Source organism: Dermochelys coriacea, chromosome 12 (assembly GCF_009764565.3).
Source record: "Dermochelys coriacea isolate rDerCor1 chromosome 12, rDerCor1.pri.v4, whole genome shotgun sequence".
Classification (NCBI taxonomy): Eukaryota; Metazoa; Chordata; order Testudines; family Dermochelyidae; genus Dermochelys; species Dermochelys coriacea.
The window spans coordinates 18,562,299-18,584,772 of record NC_050079.1 but is presented as its reverse complement, the minus strand read 5'-3'; the positions used below and the strand labels follow the sequence as shown (position 1 = coordinate 18,584,772).

The following is a 22,474-nucleotide window of genomic DNA, read 5'->3' as shown; positions in this document are numbered from 1 at the left end:
CTGCTCCATAGGAACCACAGCGCCTTCAAGTGGCCAGAAGGCTCAAGCACAGCTCAGTCCCTCCCACCCGCAGATTAGCCCAATGCTGGAGACTTCCCAGCGGAGCCGTGGGCCGGCTGTGAGATGAGTGACGTTTAGCAGCCCCACCAAAATGGCTTCCCGGGGCTCAAATTTATCTTTGTGCTACACTGGGCCTCAACTCCCGAGTATCTGAAGTTCTGTGCGCGCGTGTGCACAGCTAAATGCCTTAATTTGCACCTGCAACTTTGGCTATTTGCATGAGCAATTTGCCTGTTAGATGCATACTGTGTCTTTTCCGCATACAATTACTTGTTTGGCAAATACACCTGTGATAATTACACAGGCAAATTAGACACAACGGGATGTCATTTTTATACATGCATAATTTACAGAATCCTCAGCTCATTAATTTCTTAGCAAACTCAGTACTCATTGCTTCCTTCTAATAGCAACAGCACCATGAAAAAGGTGTGCCACTCCCATCCAGCAAACTGGAAAATCTAGCTTCTATAGACTGAGAGCGCATAGAAGGTTCTGTGGTTCTAGTTCTGTTCTCCTTCCATCTAAAAGCAACAGAAAAAAGGAGGAGTAATGCAACATTTTTAGGGTAATAAAATAACTTCCTTCCACCAATAAGAAGTATCTGACAGACGAACTAACAACCCCCAAACAGAAAGAAAAGTTACCAAGATCTGAGTGCAGTAGCCATTATTATGTAAAGTTGTGGTGGAGGGCTATAAAGACAAAACAATATCCTCCATTTTGGAAGACTGGGTTCTGGAGAACAGAATGGAGGGCAGCTGGCTGCTGTTAACAGCAGATGTTTATTTGTATATTGTTCATTGACAAACAAAAAGTTTAATTAACACAGTTTATGTTTCCACAGTGGTGCTACATGCCCTTTGAGTACACAGAATTCAGCTGAACTCAAACTCAAAACTAGGAAATTAAGAGTTAAGGTGAGACAAGCCTAAATCTCTGAAAAGCAGAACATATGTTAGTGGACATGTCCCCCTCCCTGGCAACACAATCTTATTTCTGCGCCCTAGAGATGGCTACCGTGCATTTGTGCCCCTGGTGAAAGGTGGTCACAGACCCCACAAATGAAATGTCCACAACTCCACCTAAGCTGCTGAGAGGTGCACATTTCCTCTCTGTCTTGGGGAAACCTCCTCTGATTGGCAGCCAAGGGGAAAGCAACAAATCATGACTGCAGCAGAAGCAGAGGAAGGGGCACCGATTGCCATTGGCTACTGCATGGGTATGTAAGAGAGGGAAAGAGTACACAGAGCTTTACCTCCGCCTGTCTTGCGTCCCTGCCCACAGACTAATCAAAGCTGCAGGCTCAGTGTTTTCCTGAGTGCAGAGAATGAATGTTCTCTACCACTGCCCCTCAGGACAGAAGGCACCATTTGTACAGAAGGCAGGAAGGAGTAGAAAGAGTTTCAGTGGCTTGGGGTTGCTTTGCTCTTCCCCTTTCTCTGCTCCTGTGACAAGGGGAGGGTTCTTGTGTTTCTCCCCTTCTCTTCATCCCAGCACTAGGGCCATCCTTAGGCATACAAAGCATACTCGGCTGCGTAGGGCACCTGAAAATTTGGGGCACCACTGGGACAGCAGGTAAGAGCATGTCGGCTCTCGCACACCCACCGCGTGCTGCAGGCTCCTTGGGCAGGGGCCGTATTCACAGAGCCAAACACACTGGTGCAGCACATCCTTCGTCAGGGAGAGGGTACGGGTCTCTCTGCGGGGAACTGTGACTTTCTACTGCAGTGAGGTGGGCCAGGCGGCTCAGTATCCTTTGCTGCCTCGTCCCTTCCCCCCGGGCTGCTGCAGCATCTGCTGTGTATGAAGCTCGATGTGTGTTAGCAATGGGGGCGGGGGTGGTGATTGTGCGCCAAGTCAGACATAGGAGCACCAGTTTAATAATACTGTGTAGGACTCCATAAATCCTAAGAATGGCCCTGCCCGGCACCCCCCTCCTTGACCTGTGAGTGGGGGGTTAAGAGCCCCAGGAGCTGCAGAAGGAGCAAAGGTGAGATAGGATGAAGAACCAATGTGGGATAGAATTGGGAGGGGCAGAACTGATGTGGGGGCTGAATTGATGGAGGTGGAGGGGCAGAACAGATATTATATTGCTTTCATTTCAGTAGAAAGTGACAGGACCCCTCACTTCTTTAAGGTCCTTTTAGCACTAGCTACTGGGTATGGTTCAGGAAGGAGGGGTGCCCTTGTAAGTAGACAAAGAATTGCTAGGACAATGTATGGTAGTTGGCTTATGTTCCACAGATTTGAATTGCAGCATTTATTCTTATACACTTCTGCTGTTATTCACTGTTAAGTGCTGTATTGAATGATAGATTAGTTGGAACGTGTTGGCAGAGATATTACTGAGAATGATGAGTCACCTGTACCATATAAAGTCAAACATTTCCTTATTTCAGTATGCTTTTTCAGCAGAGGCACACAATGGTGCTATAGGGATTGTCAATAGTCTGGTGGTATACATGATAGTGGTTTGTGGGGCTTAGTGAAGGATAAATGAAAGCAATATCTCAGAAGGAATTCTCAGGGCAAGGATGAAGTGGTGATACAAACCACCCTCAGATGTGCAAAATCTGTGTAGTGAGTTCTGTGTTTTGAATATTGGCCAATTCCTGTCACCTGACCTAGCTCCAAGTTTGCCATAGTAAATAGAAAAGATTGTAGTTATTTCTATACTACAGCTATGGTGCTGCAGTAGTGCCATGGCATATGCTTCCCACAGCAACAGAAGGGTTTTTTCCATTGCTGTAATGTTCCCTCTTATTTTTTACATCCATGTACAGAATGAATTTTGCTATGTGTACCAATATGGAGGTGATGTGTGGCGGGGGTGGGGCTGAGTGGTTTGGAGTATGGGAGGGGGGTGAGGGCTCTGGCTGGGGGTGTGTGCCCTGGGGTGGAGCTGGAGATGAAGAGTTTGTGGTGTGGGAAGGGGCTCAAGGCTGGAGCAGAGGGTTTGGATGCGGAGGGGCAAGGGCTCTAGCTGGGGGTGCGGGCTCTTGGGTGGGGCCAGGTTGAGGGGTTTGGGGAGCAGGCTCTCCCCAGGTTGCGGCAGGGAGAGAGGCATCTCTTGCCACCTGTGTGGCCCTTGATAGTCTGCTGCGTTGCTGTGTAGCTTAGAGGGAACATATTATCACTGTAATTAATTCACTTCTCCAAGAGGAGGTAACTAGGCTTAAGGCGGTAACTCGGCTGATGGGAAGAATTCTTCCATTGTCCACCTGCATCTACGATGGGGGAGGCGGGTTAGGCTGTTTAACTAAGTTGCTCAAGGTTGTGAATTTTTCTGAAATCTTTGTACACCTGAGCAAGGTAGCTAGGTCAAGCTAACTTTTAAATGCAGGGAGGTCTCAGACTTTGTGCTACAGTGCACATGTGTTCTATAACATCTGTAAGGGTAGCATGCTAGTACTTGTGCTACTGGCGTGTTGGGGCATTAGAAGAGTGGCATGTACATTAACTCTATATTTTCTGTTTTTCAGAAGTTTGTGTTCAGCTGAACTCACTGTTCTGGAAGTGCATATGGCATCACTGGGCAACTGTAGTTCTGTATTAGTAAATGTCCAAGAGTTTTGTTGTTGTTGTTGTTATCATTTTGTGGTAGATAGATATCACATAGGTTTGCCGGTGTAACTGAGGCTACATAAAAGATGCTATGTTGTTCCTACCGAACCATGTCCACAGCTGAATCTCTTGATCCCATATCAGCTCTCTCAGGAGGCAGCACTTTTTCCTCCCACACCCAAGAGAATGTAGAAGGGGTCTCTCCTCTACTGTCAGTAATCAGCCGTATGTCAGGACATAGGATAGGTTATGTCTCCCTTACGTGCCCCAAACAGCCTGATGCCTTTGTCTTTATGTCTCCTGTTTCCAATCGCTTTCCACTATTCAGGAGTGGACCTTTTCAGGCTTTGTCCTTTCCTAAAGCACAGAAGCAACAACAATACCTTGCCCAGTTGTGTGAAGAGCACACTTTTTTCATGTCCTGGGCCTCTGTCCGATCATCCCCCACCCACCTCCAGATTTTCACCAAGTTACAATTCAGTTTAAGAATCTTAGAATTTAATGAAAATGGACAGAAAAGTAAAAAATACAAAAGAAGGAAAGTCTTTTTTTTTTTTTGGAGATCAGGCAGTTATTGAGATTAAAGAAAGAGGCTGCCTGGTTGGCTTTGAAAATGCCAAAGGTTCAAATAGGGTTAGCCAGTTTGCCAACTATTTGAATTTTTTTTCTTCCAGGCTCACAAAACGGAGCAAATCTTTAATTCAGGCTCAACTGATTATGAATGAACCTTTCACACATCAATAACTTGTTTTAGAATCTACTGCTTTTTTAACTTTTAAACTTGTGGTATTTGCACTAATAGTGAACTATAATAGATGTTTTCTGAGTGGCTGTATTCTCACAGATAGCTGCCTCCTCTTCCCCTCCCCTCCACTACAGCAAATTAATACCTGCCCATAACTTTTCAGGCCCTAGTCCAGCAAAGCACTTAAGCATATGTTTATAGTTAAGTACTTGAGTATTTTATTGAAATAAACAGAATGGTTTATCTTCTTAAAGTTAAACATGGGTTTTAGTGCTTTGCAGAATTGAAGCTTTAATGAGTCATTTGCTTGACAATTAATTATCACACAACTTCATACAACTTGTCACTTGGATTATTCTGTCAATTTTTTTTAATGAAATGCCTACAGCAAGTTTTTCTGAGCCAAAATCCAGACTTGCTAAATGGCTTTTTTAATCTCAGCTCTTATATACCATATATAACACATTCATTACTATATATAGCAAATATAACTGAGTAATTTAGATATCACAATCTGCAAAGCAGACAAGGATAGCAAACTTAGAGGACATATGTCAAGATCATCCAGGGTCATAATCAAACAAAAGGAAAAAAACACTAACATTCAAACCATATTAAAGGTGACTATAATATGGTGTCATTTGTACCAAGAGTAGCCTATCTCTACCTCCATAATGATTTTAATAGCATATAGAAGTCTATAATTTAACTTGCTTAAGCATGTTATCGTTCAAAAACAAGCAAATTATGCAAATAAGAATATTATTAAAATGGTACTAATTTGAGTCTTCTAAGAATACAAAGGTACAGCTTAAATGTTATGTTCTCATTAGTCACACACAATAGAACATGATGCAAAGTAGGTATTTTCTCTCTCACAAACAAAACAGCTTGAGCAAACAAAAGATTGCCCATCAATTCACTGGAAAAAAACTTGTCAGCTTAAAAGAGTGGATCCTATTAAAAAAAATTAGTGATAAAATGAAAAAAAAGAAAGAGGTTGCTCATGGAAAGGACAGTCACTCACTCTCTCTCCACAGAGAAAAACCAAGTGCCTCTCAGCTGTCTTATTATTTTACATCAAACATAGAAACTCAAAACTTGCTATAAATATAGCCCTGCTTTTATAAGTACTCCATCACTCAGTGCAAAACTAATGCAGGCAGATTCTCTGTAGCCTTAAAGAATAGCTAATTTACTTCAAGCCCTAAAATTAACAGCTATGACCTTATCATTGCAATAAATAAGTAGGAAACTACAGTGACTATTACGTCAAAAGTAAATAAGACCATAAACATCTACTATAGAACACTATAAGAAAAGGAGTACTTGTGGCACCTTAGAGACTAACAAATTTACACTATGAGCTTGAAATGGTACACCATTATTCTCTTACTCATATCTGAAAAGTGGGTCATTAGTCTTCCAGTGGGAATCTTACTTTTTTTTAAATATTTCTCTATACTGAAATCTGAGCTAAAAATATCTTTTATTTTTGAAGCTGATTGTCATATTTAGCAGTGTTTCAGTGAAATGTTTCATAAGACAATGTTAATTTACTGAGAATTGTTGCAGACGTTTGGGAGAAGTTTGTGCAGATGTTCAAAAATAAAAAATTATTATTTTAGGAAGAGAAAGTAATGGATTTAGCACATCCCAGAAAAAACTGAAAATCTTTTGTTCTCTGGTTTTGCTTTCTTGGCTTATGCTATTGCATAACAGGTGCTGTGGTGGTATTTCAATATAAATGACAACTTGCCTCACCATTCTTTTTATGTGAATTAATGAGAAAAATACATGGAAAAAGTTAAAAATCCTCTTTAGAATGATGTTAGTTCTTTCTTAAATGTGATTGCAAATGCAGAGGATCTGCTTCAGAGCCCCATGGAACAGCTCCAGAATGGAAGAGGTTCTACAGGCTAGTATAGACTATCAAGTATTTTGCCTTTTCATCCTGTCTTTGAACTAAAGACACATCCCTTTTGTTTGTTGTCATTCCCAGAAGAACAACTCTCCATAGATACACTTCTAGGAGTAGTATCACTTCATCTGCGGGCCACGTGACATCCTCTGGAGATATAATGCCTTCCATAGAGTTGGCATGCTATACTAGGGCAGGGCCACAGGATATTTCAAGTGAGTTTAGTGAGAAAGAGTTTAGAACAGATCGTATTTCCAAGAATTAATGTTTAATTCAGTTAATGAACCTCTGGCATCAATCAGTATTTATTTAATATAAGTATAGCATTATATGAGTGCTAAGTATTAATAATAAAGTTGTGACCAGTCTAGGCAAATTACATTACTGTATGCAGGTCTGCTGTCACATCAAAAGCAGTAATAACCTTTAGCATGTATTCTAACACAAACAATTACATTACGGTGAAGTTAAGGTTGCAAGCACATACCAGAATGGATGTTGCCCTTCCACAACAAACCACAAAACTGCACTCGGATAACTACCATATCCTTAATTACCCTAGTAGAGTTAAGACAGTATGGTATTCTCAGATAGATTTAAATATATTCAGGAACATTTTGTGTTCAGTTGGGTATCTTTAAGTGAGAGAAGTCAGTTAAAGAAGTACTGTTGAAAATATTATGCACCAGTTATTCAATTCTAGTTCATTAATATCTGGCCTGGAAGGTTAGTTGCAGTTGTTTTCTGTGGGGTAATCCCAGTATAATAAGGCCCACTGATGATGACTTTAGATATCTGTAACTGCTAGCCCATGGAGATTGGAGAAATGGTACTATAAATCATTTCTGTTTTGTTGTATGACTCAATCATGCATTTATGCACGTGAACCTTGTTTTTAAAATTATTTCTTAATACTTGAGAAAATATCTAATTTTAATTAAGAATTCACACAGTGTTTCTCCATTTGAACTTCTAAAAAGAGGACGAGAGTACATTTCTGCTTTGTATTTTAAAGTGGTTTTCCCTGTGTGCACCTTGACAAAATGTAACATAGTTTTTGGATGTGTGTATGGAAAGTAAATTGATTGTGGAGTATATCTTAAAGTATGTTTATTACAGTCACTCTTCAGAGAACCCAATTACTAATATATGGTTATAACCACTTTACTTGCACTTCCTGCTGACTATTAGTTGTAATGGCATGCTGTCTCCCTACAGCTGTGAGTTTTAGCTTTTGTTGTCTCTGCTGTTAATGTTTTGGTGGTTATCTGAGGGTGAGTGTAGCTTTCTGTGAAAATGCAGTTGTGACATTTCCCAGGCATACTCATGGTTTTGAGAAACTGCACCACCACCTGCCCTTAGTGTGAAGCAGTCTTGCCTGATGCTTGCTGTAGCTCTGCTCCCTGAAACCAGAGCCTCTGGCCACAGATAAACACTGACCTCCAGGTCTTCATAGACCTTGCCCTCTCTCATGCGTGCTAGTGACACACACTAACTCATGAGCCATTCTGCCAGCATCCCCCTGTGTAGTATCCAGTCCCTGTCTCTGGACTGTTACAGAAATAACCAGGTAAGCTGTCTCTGAAGAGACAGTATATGCGTATCTTAGCTGGCATAACTCAGGATCAGGTCGCTTATAACAACATAGCATTCGAATCTACTTATAGTGAAAACAAATATAACTTTATTTGCAAAGATTAAGATTTAAGAGATTGAGTAAGGATAATACCAAGTTATGTGAAAAACAAAAGGAATAACATGATTCTTAGATCTAAACTTAATGTTAGCAGGATAAAATCCTTGTCCAAAACAGTTTCTCACCTAAAGCAACCTCCCAGCATCACTAGCCCTTCATGTCCCAAATCCAACATTCATGAATGCAAAAAGCTTTTTTCCTTTCTCAGTGAAGGATAAGAAAGGGGTACTCTTTCCTTCCTTTTTCGCAAAAAGAAAAGGAGTACTTGTGGCACCTTAGAGACTAACAAATTTATTAGAGCATAAGCTTTCGTGAGCTACAGCTCACTTCATTGGATGCATTTGGTGGAAAAAACAGAGGAGAGATTTATATACACACACACAGAGAACATGAAACAATGGGTTTATCATACACACTGTAAGGAGAGTGATCACTTAAGATAAGCCATCACCAGCAGCAGGGGGGGGAAAGGAGGAAAACCTTTCATGGTGACAAGCAAGGTAGGCTAATTCCAGCAGTTAACAAGAATATCAGAGGAACAGTGGGGGGTGGGGTGGGAGGGAGAAATACCATGGGGAAATAGGTTTCAGAGTAGCAGCCGTGTTAGTCTGTATTCGCAAAAAGAAAAGGAGTACTTGTGGCACCTTAGAGACTAACAAATTTATTAGAGCATAAGCTTTCGTGAGCTACAGCTCACTTCATCGGATGCATTTGGTGGAAAAAACAGAGGAGAGATTTATATACACACACACAGAGAGCCTAATCACATCAGCCACACTATCAGAGGCTCGTTCACCTGCGCATCTACCAATGTGATATATGCCATCATGTGCCAGCAATGCCCCTCTGCCATGTACATTGGCCAAACTGGACAGTCTCTACGTAAAAGAATGAATGGACACAAATCAGACGTCAAGAATTATAACATTCAAAAACCAGTTGGAGAACACTTCAATCTCTCTGGTCACTCGATCACAGACCTAAGAGTTTCAGAGTAGCAGCCGTGTTAGTCTGTATTCGCAAAAAGAAAAGGAGTACTTGTGGCACCTTAGAGACTAACAAATTTATTAGAGCATAAGCTTTCGTGAGCTACAGCTCACTTCATCGGATGCATTTGGTGGAAAAAACAGAGGAGAGATTTATATACACACACACAGAGAACATGAAACAATTGTTTCATTGTTTCATGTTCTCTGTGTGTGTGTATATAAATCTCTCCTCTGTTTTTTCCACCAAATGCATCCGATGAAGTGAGCTGTAGCTCACGAAAGCTTATGCTCTAATAAATTTGTTAGTCTCTAAGGTGCCACAAGTACTCCTTTTCTTTAGACCTAAGAGTGGCTATACTTCAACAAAAAAGCTTCAAAAACAGACTCCAACGAGAGACTGCTGAATTGGAATTAATTTGCAAACTGGATACAATTAACTTAGGCTTGAATAGAGACGGGGAATGGATGAGTCATTACACAAAGTAAAACTATTTCCCCATGAGATTTCTCCCTCCCACCCCACCCCCCACTGTTCCTCTGATATTCTTGTTAACTGCTGGAATTAGCCTACCTTGCTTGTCACCATGAAAGGTTTTCCTCCTTTCCCCCCCCTGCTGCTTGTGATGGCTTATCTTAAGTGATCACTCTCCTTACAATGTGTATGATAAACCCATTGGTTCATGTTCTCTGTGTGTGTGTATATAAATCTCTCCTCTGTTTTTTCCACCAAATGCATCCGATGAAGTGAGCTGTAGCTCACGAAAGCTTATGCTCTAATAAATTTGTTAGTCTCTAAGGTGCCACAAGTACTCCTTTTCTTTTTGCGAATACAGACTAACACGGCTGCTACTCTGAAACCTTTCCTTCCTTTTATATCTCAATAAATCTTTCAAGTGCCCCTTCTGACATGTACCCCCAGATAACTCTTCCACCCCCCCCCCCCCCGCTTGTTCTCTGGTGTGCTCCCCTCTGTTGGTTTCACATCCCCTGTCAACCTATTTTTCCTGTGTTGGCTTAATTTACATGTGGCAGAGAGAGGTCTCTTGTCTAAGGAAAACACTGTTTGTCAACTCTGTCTTTCTTTCAGTAAAAAGAAAAGGAGTACTTGTGGCACCTTAGAGACTAACAAATTTAACAATTGTTTCATGTTCTCTGTGTGTGTGTATATAAATCTCTCCTCTGTTTTTTCCACCAAATGCATCCGATGAAGTGAGCTGTAGCTCACGAAAGCTTATGCTCTAATAAATTTGTTAGTCTCTAAGGTGCCACAAGTACTCCTTTTCTTTTTGCGAATACAGACTAACACGGCTGCTACTCTGAAACCTGTTTCTTTCAGTAGGTGCAGATAACTCCTTACACATCAACATACATATATAAGCTTTCATTTGATACCTTATATGACATTCTTTAGAGATTAATATTATGATAGCAATGTGTTAAGTAGGGTGAGTTTGTCGAGCTCAGTAGGAGTTGCTGTTAAAGAACACTGAACCCTTTGCAGTTGGCACTGAGGCGTTCTTAAGGTCACAGCAACCATAACTCTGAATTTCCTGGCTTCCTAAATATTCCCTTCAGCTATCAATTTTCCAGTTCTGGTGCCTTCTGCACCATTATCTATCTTTCTTGTTCTTCATGGTAATACCAATTAGGCAGTGGTGAGCTGGAGCCGGTTTGCACTGGTTCGCGCGAACCGGTTGTTAAATTTTGAAAGGTTTCAGAGTAGCAGCCGTATTAGTCTGTATTCGCAAAAAGAAAAGGAGTACTTGTGGCACCTTAGAGACTAACAAATTTATTTGAGCATAAGCTTTCGTGAGCTACAGCTCACTTCATCGGAGCTGTAGCTCACGAAAGCTTATGCTCAAATAAATTTGTTAGTTAAATTTTGAAGCAGTTTTAGAACCGGTTGTTAACCCGCTTCCCTGCAGGGGGGCGCTGAGTCTTTGATGGGCTCCGGCCAGGAAGTGATGTAATTCCTCCTCTGGCCATCAGGGGCACTGCGCTGCGGGAGCCATGTGGGCTGCCGCCTGGCCCTGGGCACGAGCCCTGCTGCTGCTGCTCCCCTGGCCCTGGGGTTCCCGATGCTGCCTGGTGGGTCCCCGGCTGCTCTGCTGGGCCTGGACTGCATCCTGCTGCTCTCTCCTTGACTACCCACCACCCTGCCTCCAGCAAGCCCCTGCCCGCAGCCACCCCCGCACCCCCTGCCCTGCCCGCAGCCACCCCTGCACCCTCTGCCCTGCCTCCAGCCCCTGTCTCCAGCCACCCTCTGCCCTGCCTCCAGCCACTCCCAACCCCCCTGCCCGCAGCCAGCCCCTGCCGCAGCCAGCCCCTGTCTCCAGCCACCCCCTGCCCTGCCCGTAGCCACCCCTGAACCCCCTGCCCACAACCAGCCCCTGCCTCCAGTCACCCATGTACCCCCTGCTCTGCCTCCAGCCACCCCTGCGCCCCCTGCCTACAGCCAGCCCCCGTCTCGAGCCACCCCCTGCCCTGCCTCCAGCCACCCCCTGCCCACAGCCAGCCCCTGTCTCCAGACACCCCCTGCCTTGCCTGCAGCCACCCCCGCACCCCCTGCCTGCAGCCAGCCCCTGCTGCATGCACCCCCTGCCCTGCGCTACCCGCAGCCAGCCCCTGTCTCCAGCCACACCCCCTGCCTGCAGCCAGCCCGTCTCCAGCCACCCCCTGCCCTGCCTGCAGCCAGCCCCTGCCACACCCCCGGCACCCCCTGCCCGCATCATCCCCTGCCGCACGCACCTCCTGCCCTGCCCTGCCCTGCCCTGCCCTGCCCTGCCCTGCCTGCAGCCAGCCACCCCCGCACCCCCTGCCTGCAGCAAGCCAGCCCTTGCCTGCAGCCACCCCCACACTCCCTGCCTACAGCCAGCCCCTGTCTCCAGCCAGCCCCTCACCCCCTGCCCTGCCCGCAGCCAGCCCCTGCCGCATGCACCCCCTGCCCTGCCTGCAGCCAGCCCCTGCTGCACCCCGGCACCCCCTGCCTGCACCAGCCCCTGCTGCACTCACTCCCCGCCCTGCCTGCAGCCAGCCTCTGTCTCCAGCCACCCCTGCACCCCCTGCCTGCAGCCAGCCCCTGCCGCACCCCCTGCCTGCAGCCAGCCCCTGTTTCCAGCCACCCCTGCACCCCCTGCCCTGCCCACAGCCAGCCCCTGCCACACGCACCCCCTGCCCTGCACGCACCCCCTGCCCTGTATCCAGCCAACCTCTGCCGCATGCACCCCAGCCCTGCCCACAGCCAGCCCCTGTCTCCAGCACCCCCCACCAGCCCCTGCCTTGCCCGCACCAGCCCCTGCCTCATCCCTTGCCCTGCCCGCAGCCAGTCCCTGTCTCCAGCCAGCCCTGCATCCCCCTGCCCTGCTTGCAGCCAGCCCCTACCTCCAGTCAGCCCTGCCCTGTCTCCAGCCAACCCCGCACCCTCCTGTCTCCAGCCAGCTCTGCACCCCCTGCCCTGCCCGCAGCCAGCCCCACACCACCTTGCCTCCAGCCAACCCCGCACCCACTGCCCTGCCCGCAGCCAGCCCTGCACCCTGTGCCTCCAGCTAGTCCTGCCCCACGCCCCTGTCTGCAGCTGCCCCCACGTCCACTGGTGCCCTGAAGTTCCCAGGGCAGTAACCCTGCTCACCTGCTTCAATGCGGGGGGCAGGGAGCAGCTGGAATCCACACATGTGCACATCCTAGCGTGACCAGACAGGAAGTGTGAAAAATCAGGACAGGGGATGGGGGTAATAGGAGCCTATATAAGAAAAAGACCCCAAAATCGGGACTGTCCCTATAAAATTGGGACATCTGGTCACCCTAGCACACCCGCAGGGAGTGGTGGGGACCCACACGTGAAACAGAACTAATTTCTAGTTCAGGCCCATCTTTTTAAAAAAGAACTTTAGGCAGGGTTAACATACAGACGTATTTTCCCAGACAGGTCAGGCTTTTTAGTTCTTAAATTGCCGTCCGGGAGGAATTTTTAAAATTTAAAAATTCCTCCCAGGAAAATACGGACATATGGTAACCCTGTTGGTACAAAAAATACATACTGGGGCACATCCCTTAAATCAGAACTTTTTATGGAGAACCAGTTGTTAAGATTTTGGCAGCTCATCACTGCAATTAGGTAAGAAGTTTCTAAGAAGGAAAGGTCTGTTCTCTGCTATCTGTGAGATGTCGGGTATAATTAAGACAAATGGTGGTGAATAGAAGCCACAGAGGAAATATGTCTCTCATACTTAATTCTTACACCAAGTTTCTTCTTGTAGTGATATATCAAAGGTTGTTCTTTTTAATATGGTTGTAGATTTGGACTGATTATCCAGCAATCATTGCATGGACATAAATCAGTTGTTCATCCTAATAATCTCATCTATATCTACTTGACAAAAGCTTCATCAATATTCCTAAACAAGGTCCTGCAAAGAACAGAATATTTCAACATTGATGTTCAGACTGTCTTGGGCAAGATATTTTCATAATTTAATTCAGTAGAGTCAGTATCTTATTTGTCATTTGGAGATATGTAATTTGACATTTCCCCCGCATGTCTTCATCAGCAACATATCTGATATCAGGCCTTTTGACTTTATACTGGCCTTAGATATGGAGTGTTGGCTTTTGTTTAGTACAACTCAGGTGCTTGACCTGCCTCTTTTTTTTTTTTTAAATTACCATTGCAGTAAAGTTGTTGTCTTCCTTCATCCCATAGATAAGGGACAAAATCTGATTTTAATTAAACAGTTCAGCTCAGATCCAGATTTCTTTGTAGCTGTCTCTGATAAATTCTTGCCCAGTATGCTGTCATCTATATACATGGTCTGTTTACTTTTGGTGTAAATCTATGTATGTAACATCTCACCTCCCAGCTTACACCATCTGTTCTGATTTGCTTTTGCCTTGACTACAAGGTATCTAAGATTACTATTGCAGTTATACTGGCAAACCTGTCAAGTTAGGGAGTGCATCCGATGAAGTGAGCTGTAGCTCACGAAAGCTTATGCTCAAATAAATTTGTTAGTCTCTAAGATGCCACAAGTACTCCTTTTCTTTTTGCGAATACAGACTAACATGGCTGCTACTCTGAAACATGCTATCCCTGAGGCCAGGGAGCCAAACTGCACAGAATAGAGCTAACTTTAGATTAGTTGTCAGAGCTATTTCATTAATTTCCCTTATTCCATGTCTTAAATGTCTGCCCTGTGAGTTTTCTCTGAGAGTCTTGTTTTAGTTCAAGTACTCTAGAGGCAATGCCATTACCAGGGTAGACTGGCTCAAGGTGCTTAGCATACTCAAAGCCTCCTGACCTGTCTTGTAAATGGCCTGAATTTTCTCCTGTGTGGGTACAATTTTAACTTAATTTTTTGATTGTTTCCAGACTGACGAATATATAGGTCATTCCTTGGACAAGGAAAGATGCCTTTAGGGGAACTGGTATCAGGGAGAAGGCTTGTTAGAGGTCCGAAAGGATGAGAATCTGCACTATGAGGAAGACATTTTCATTGTGATTTGTATTTGTAGCAAGCATCCTAGCCTGTGACACAGACAACCTGCACTAGCCCACTATCCAAGAGATGAGGTTTTGGTAATAAATCCGTCTTTCTTTAAATTCTTTAGGGACAAAGAATAACTTATTTAATGAAATGCTATCTGAATTTCATATCCTGAAATAGTAATACTATTGACTTCAATTCCACCCTCTCCTATATCACTTAAGTCTAGAAAAGAGCTGCTGTTACACAGCTTGGATGCTTGCGGGACTTAATTTTTCTATAATTCTTAGGAAGTGACATGTAAAAATTACTACTTTGTTATTTATTTTATGAAAATTCTTTAGAAGCAAACTGATCAGTGTCTAATTTTGTTATGTCGAAGAACAGTAAACTTTAGTGTAACGCTGTGTCTTATACTGTATAGTGGGGGTAGTCAGTTGGATTTCATCTGCGGTCCCCCTGACTGCCAGTTGCTTTTGAACGGACTCCAAAATCATTGTATTTACTCATTATTGTTGTTTTTATTATTTTTTCTTCTCTGGAGACTGGACCTTGACTATACCTTGACCAAGAAATTTGAACCTTGACAAAAAATAATTGACTCCCTCTGCTATGTAGCTAAGCTCTCTATATAGCAAATTGTTGGTGTAATTTTTATCTTGCTCATGTTTTAATATTTTATTTCTAAAGAAAGGAGCATTTTGCATTCTTTGCTTCCTTCCGTATGCAATGTGAGTGCACATTAAATGAAAGCAATGCATTCTGTATTATGTCACGGATTCATGACCTAAATGCATTATTGGGTAGATCCATTCATAGTACATAACCTTTATGATATACATAGTCATGAATATCTGTTAATAATTTCAAATTCAGATCCATTTTAATGGATATAGTTCCCAAAGGATCTAATTATGTGAAGATAACAGGTATGTTTGTTTATATAAAAATATGTAGCTTGCTATCTGTCTCTCTTAATAGAGAGAGATGGTGGTATGTAACAGTTTTATTGGCACAAGTGTGGGATAGCTACATTACTTAGTTAGGCCCTGATCTTGTGTGATCCTCAACTCCTCACGAAATGGTTGGAGATTCTTAATGTTATGCGGATTATCCAATACAATTGCTAATAAAAACCTTTCTTATCCACCACTACCCACCATCATGTATTGGGATGGGGGAAAAATGTTTTTAGAAGGTGCTTATCATTTTAACACTTTTTTTGTATGCCTCCACCTGTAAAACCACGCTGTTTTTGTTACTGTGGGTTCAATTCCTGAAAGAAACTAAGCGCTCCCAATTCATATTAGATGTCAGTGGGAGTTGAAGGTGTACACAGTGCCCAGGTTGAGCCACGTGTGAAAGCATCACAGCAAAGGAAAAAATATTCCTTATACATTTGTAAAATCTCTTTATTTTATTTATTTAAATATTCTGAGAACCAGAGTGCTGCAATTTTACTGTTTGATATCTGAGAGGACTGGAGAAGGGCATGCATAGTACCTATTTTTTAAAAGCGAAATAAAGAGGACCCAGGCAATTAGAGACAAATCAGCCTAACTTTCGATACCTGGAAAGATACTGGAATAAGTTATTGCATAATATGCTCATAAGAAGCTAGAGGATAATAGGGTGATACAATAGCCAATATGTAGTTGTCAAGGACAAATCAGACCAAACCAATTTCATTTCCTTTTTTTGACCGGATTACTAGTCTAGTGGGTTTGGGGGAAAGCAGTAGATGTGACATATCTTAGATTTTAGTGAGGCTTTTGACACAGTGCCACGTGACATTCTCATAAGCAAAAAGCAAACTGGGGAAATGTGGTGTGGATGAAATTACTATATGGTGGGGGCACAGCTGGTATGAAAAAAAATTCTCAGAGGAGGTTGTCAATGGCATGCTGTCAAACTGGGAGGTCATATCTGATAGGAGCCTGTGGGGGGCCTGTCTTGGGTCTGGAACTATTCAATATACATTATTCATTAATGATTTGGATAATGGCCTGGAGAATATACTTATAAAATTTGTTGATGATGCCATGTGGGAGGGGGTTGCCAGCACTTTTGAGGATGACATTAAAATACAAAACAAACTTGACAAACTGTAGAATTGATTTGAAATCAACAAGATGAAATTAAATCAAGTGTAAAGTACAGCACTGAGGAAAGAAAATCAGATGCACAAATTCAAAATGGGGAATAACTGGCTATGAAGTAGCACGGCAAGAAAAGGATCAGGGGTTATGAGTCCAAATTGAGTTACAACATTGAAAATGAGCCTGCAATGTGATGCAGTTGTGAAAATGGCCAATATTTCGGAGTACATTAACAGATGTGTTGTATGTAAGACATGGGAAGTAACTGTTCCACTCTACTCAGCACTGTTGAGGCCACAGCTGGAGCACTGTGTCCTGTTCTCGGCGCCACACTTTAAGAAAAATGTGGAAAAATTGGAGAGAGTCCAGAGGAGAACAAAAAAATTATAAAAGGTTGACAAAATTGACCTATGAGGAAAGGTTGTTGTTTCTTTTTAAAAGTGGGCGTATTTAGTCTTGGGGAAAGGAGCAGGGGGTGGGTGGAACCTGATAAATCTTCAAATATGTTAAGGGTTGTTACAAAGAGGCTGGTGATCAATTGTTCATTATGTCCACTAAAGGTAGGACAAGAAGTAACTGTCTTAATCTGCAGCAAGCGAGATCTAGGTTAGATATTATAAAAAAATGTTCTGGCTATAAGTACATGTAAGTACTGCAATAGGCTTCCAAGACAGGTTGTAGAATCCCTATTACTGGAATCTTTTTAAGAACAGGTTAGAGAAACACCTATTGGGGATGATCTAGATCAATGGTCACCAATGCATCGATCACGATCTACAGGTCGATCCTGGAGCCTATGCCAGTCAATCGTGATCTCCGGGCTGCTAAAAGTCCAGTGGTGCAGCAGGGCTCAGGCCAATGGGAGCTGCGGGGGCAGCACTTGTGGGCACGGGTAGTGCATGGAGACCCGCTGCCCCTCTCTCGCCACAGAGGCATGCTAGCAGTCAGCCACTTTTGTGAGCGGCATGGGGCCATGGCAGGCAGCCTGCCTGCCTGAGCCCCTCTGCGCTGCTGGCGGGGAGCTGCCTGGGGTAAGTACCTCCTGACCGGAGCCTGCACCTCACACCCCCTCTGGCACCCTAACCCCCTGCTCCAGCCCCGTCCTGCACCCAAACTCTCTCCCAGAACCCTCCACCTCTCCTGAACCCCAATACTCTGTCCTAGCCTGGAGACCCCTTCTGCACCCAAACTCCCTCCCAGAGCTTGAACCCCTCGCTCCTGCACCCCAACTCCCTGCCCTGTTGACCAAAACAGGAACTAGAATTAACAATGGCCAGGAGTTTCGGTCTCGGGTTCGCCTCCCTTCCCGAATCTGTCAGCGGGGGTTTGTGTTCCCAGATCTGACTCAGACAGGATAAAGGTACAACAAGATTTTTTAATGGGGTGGCAGGGACTCCCCAAGTACCAAGGTGAGACACATAATAAAACAAGCTAGGCTGTATCAATAGGGATCTATACACAAGGATCGAAGTGACAATGACAGTACCATCTCTGGCAGCTTGATTCAGTATTGTCTTCTCCTCTTCAGAATGGATGCAGCACGACAGGACAGCTGGATCCCTCAGATGGGGATAGGACCTCAAGGCAGGAACAGATGAGCATCTTCTCAGGTAAGATGAGAGTATTCAGGTAGTTAAATCCCTCCCCCTCCCTGTATCTGCATCGTCATGCGTGGAACAAGCGATTACTATAGGAGATGGATTAGGTGTGTGTAGATATATATATTCCTGGCTTAAAATGGCCATTGTGGGGTGAATGGCCTACCCGCAGTCACTTGCTCTGCCTCAAACAAACAGCAACAAGACTCTGCTACTCAGGCGGGCAGCCCCGATCTAATCTGAGCACCCACTTGTATAGATATAGGGTTGCTAGGCAGATTACCTGATTGACAGTAACTATCTTTTCCCGCCTAAAGATAAAAAGGCACCAAACTCAGAGTGAGGAGGGGACAAGAAAGGCTTACCAAATGGATGCCTAGCTGTCCTTTAGAGGATCCAAGATGGCCTTGATATTTTTACCTCTACAACCCCAGGCTCAGCCAATGCACACCCCACAGTTGAGAATGTTACACTGATTTGTGATGATCCCTGAAGGATTTTGGATCTGTAAACCACAAACGACACTAATAAGTAAAATTCATAAAATGTCCAGTGAAGTCTGAGATTAGGTGAGGTGTGACCTATGATCCCTGCACCCAAACTTCCTCCCAGAGTTTACACCTCTCACTCCTGCACCCCTGCCCCAGGCTCATCCCGGAGCCCCTCCCATACTCAAAACCCCTCGGCCCCAGCCTAGAACCTGCACCCCCTCTCACACCCCGACTCCCTGCCCCAGCCCATGAAAGTGAGTGAGGGTGGGGGAGAGCGAGCGACAGAGGGAGTGGGGAATGGATTGAGCGGGGCGGGGTCTCAGGGAAGGGGCAGGATGGATCCTGGGTTGATCTTAAATTCAAAAAGTGATCTTCTGCGTAAAAAGGTTGGAAACCACTGGTCTAGGTATACTTGGTCTTGCCTCAGCCTGAGGGGTGGGGGACGGACTAGATGACATTTGGAGGTCCCTCCCAGCTCTACATTTCCATGTTCTTGTGATACATCAGGGCTAGAAATATGTACTGCTGCTTATAATTGGGAATCCAGTAATTTCAGCCTTCCCACCAGACAAGCAAACGTTTGATTTTTTTCCCCGCTCACTCTCCCCAAAAGATCCCTCACTAAAACGGAATTCAGGGTGAGATTATGTATAATTTAAAGGCAAGAAACTTTGCAGGGATATTGTAATTAATCCAAAATCCAAGTGCTGTAAACTAGGAAATTCAGACTTGAGATTACAGTTCAAAGAAATCTAAACGTGTTATGGTGAGAAATGCACAATTTAAGGCAGCCGAACAACCTTAATTCTGCCCCATGGCAATAACCATACCATTATGATAAGGTATTTGAGGATTTTTTCATATTTTCTTCCCTCATGGGATCAATGTGATGAGTCCCAAGGTGTCTGTGCTTTAAGGCTCCCTCTGCACTTCTGCCTGATTCCCCGTAGCAGTACTACCTACCTGGAGCTGAGGAAGCAGTGACATAGGTAGCCTATCCATCACTGATTGATGCCTAAACAAGCATGCATCCACAGAATCTGTAAAGGATATTGACGGTAGAGGTCATATAATCTACCAGTGAAAACACTTGACACACATTTCCAGTCTCCATCATAACACTAAGTCAATGGTTTCCAAACTTGTTCTGCCGCTGTGCAGGGAAAGCCCCTAGCGGGCCGGGCCAGTTTACCTGCCATGTCCACAGGTTCGGCCAATCACGGCTCCCAGTGGCCGCGGTTCGCTGCTCCAGGCCAATGGGAGCTGCTGGAAGCGGCGTGGGCTGAGGGACGTACTGGCCGCCGCTTTCTGCAGCTCCCATTGGTCTGGAGCAGCGAACTGCAGCCACTGGGAGCCGTGATCGGCTGAACTTGTGGACGTGGCAGGTAAACTGGACTGGCCCGCCAGGGGCTTTCCCTGCACAAGCAGTGGAACAAGTTTGGGAACCACTGCACTAAGTCATTACAACTAACACAATTGTTATATGCAGATTAGTTGCTTCTGAGGATATAAGAATGGCTATACTGGATCACACCAATGGTCCATCGAGTCCAGTATCCTGTTCCAACAGTGACCAGTACCATGTTGGTCAGAGCGAATGAACAGAGCAGGGCAGTCACTGAGTGATTCATCCCGTTGTCCTTTCCTAGCATATTGGCTAGTAGTCATTGATGGACCTCTCTTCCATGAACTTACCTAATTCATTTTTGAACCCAGTTACAGTTCTGGTCTTCATAACATCCCTTGGCAATGAGTGCCACGGGTTGATTGTGTGTTGTATGAAATACTTCCTTATATTTGTTTTAAACCTGCTGCCTATTAATTTAATTCACTGACCCCTGGTTCTTGTGTTATGTGAAGGAATAAGTAACACTTCGTTATTCACTTTCTCCATACCATTCACAATTTTATAGACCTGTATCATATTTCCTGCTCCCCCAAGTTGTCTCTTTTCCAAGCTGAAAAGTCCCAGTCTTTTTAATCTCTCCACATATGAAAGCTGTTCCATACCCCTAATCACTTTTGTTGCCCTTCTCTGTACCTTTTCAAATTCTATATATCTTTTTTGAGATGGGGTGACCAGAACCGCATGCAGTATTCAATGTGTGGGCGTACCATGGATTTATATAGTGGCATTATGATATTTATTGTCTCATTATCTATCCTTTTCCTAATGGTTCCTAATGCTCTGTTATATTTTTTTTTATTGCTGCTGCACATTTGAGCAGATGTTTTTAGGGAACTGTCCACAATGACTCTAAGGTCTTACTTGTGTGGTAAAGACTAATTTAGATCCCATCATTTAGTATGTATAGTTGTAATTATGTTTTTCAATATGCATTACTTTGCATTTATCAACATTGAATTTCATCTGCCATTTTGTTGCACAGTCAGCCAGTTTTGTGACATTCCTTTGTAATTCCTAGCAATCAGCTTTGGATTTAACAATGACCCCAGTTGTGAATTACCTGGGATGTAGACCTGAACATGTCTATAGCCTACACTAAAGTGACACATGCTTTCTTGCTCATATAGACCAAGCTGGCAGTTAGTAGGAGGGGCAGGAATGTAGTCTCTGTCCCTGAATTTGTAGCAATTGTATAGGATATTGCTACTACATTTAAATTTAGTAGCATGTCATCTATGCCACTTCTCTTCTTCTCTTTTGTTGTTTTATCAATTTCATATTAATTTCTCCTTGACAGTGCCTGTTTGCTGCTGCAGAGAGGGGAGCTGGAGCATTGTGACATATGAAGTATCTCAGCCAATCATCCATCACTCCCCCAGTAACACTAACCTTCACTTTAAACTGTAACTCTGCACCCTTGTTGTCTCTCCCCTTGACAGTGCCCATTTGATTCTGTAGGTGAAGGGATCTCTCTGCTTGCAGCCCCAAATTAATGCTGTTTACATTAACTAAAATAGATTTTGCTGGGCAATGAGCTTGCCTGAATCAGGAGTAGTAAGGAGGGACACATGATGCAAATCCCTAGCCTTGCTCCTACTCAGCCAATATAGCTCCTTATCTGAAATGGCTCTCATTATTCTAGTCCTGAACCCTAACTCTACGCAACTCTGTCAAAGTGCTTAAGTCCTAACCCACAACTCATTTGCTGACTCATTTCAACCAATGGGATTGAATCACACAAATGAACTGGAGGGAATGAGTGATGATTGGATGAATTACCACTGATATTGCAATGGTTCTCTGCCTGCAGTAGCAAATGGGCACTGTGAGAAAATCGGGCTTTTCTGGTGTTCTGGTTTTCCAGTTGTTTTCTTATTGATGCCTAGAACATTCCCTGAAATTTCTGAAGTGTTCAGATGCAACTTTAAAAGTTGTTTTACAAATAGACAAACAGAAATGCCATCAAGTTGATTGATAGGTCTCACTTTGCTTGGCCAATACCACAGCAATTACATACAATAATTAGTAATAAGTTAGTGTAATGACACTCTAATTTCTTCAAATATGAACTATGCAAGATTTAAATTATTTTTAACTATATGGAAAATATAAAGTGTCTGTTCCAAATTAAGGTAATTTGGGACACAGAAAAAACTGTAATAGTCAAATTTCTTAAAGGACCGTTTAACTCAAACTGGTTAACATATTAACCAGAAAATTCATTTGGTACTCAAAGAGTAAGTGCTTCAGATCTTCGCAGGATAAATTTTACTGTTCATACAAAACAGAGGTTGAATCCCTGCTTTCAGTGCACAACTTTAACTATGAAATCATAATATCAGACCTTCAAACTGTCACATATCTATATGAGAGTTCTGGTTACTACATATGGGTATATTTATGGAATGTCATTCTGCAGA

The 22,474-nt window shown here is 43.8% G+C and overlaps 1 long non-coding RNA gene across 1 annotated transcript; it reads left to right on the top strand.

Annotated features, from left to right (window-relative positions):
• The first annotated feature begins 1,282 nt into the window (after positions 1-1,282).
• LOC122456266 lies at positions 1,283-21,457 on the top strand. The gene is made up of 3 exons (XR_006275060.1): positions 1,283-1,638; positions 18,086-18,167; positions 21,352-21,457. It is a non-coding gene; the product is annotated as an uncharacterized LOC122456266 (long non-coding RNA).
• Positions 21,458-22,474: the final 1,017 nt, after the last annotated feature.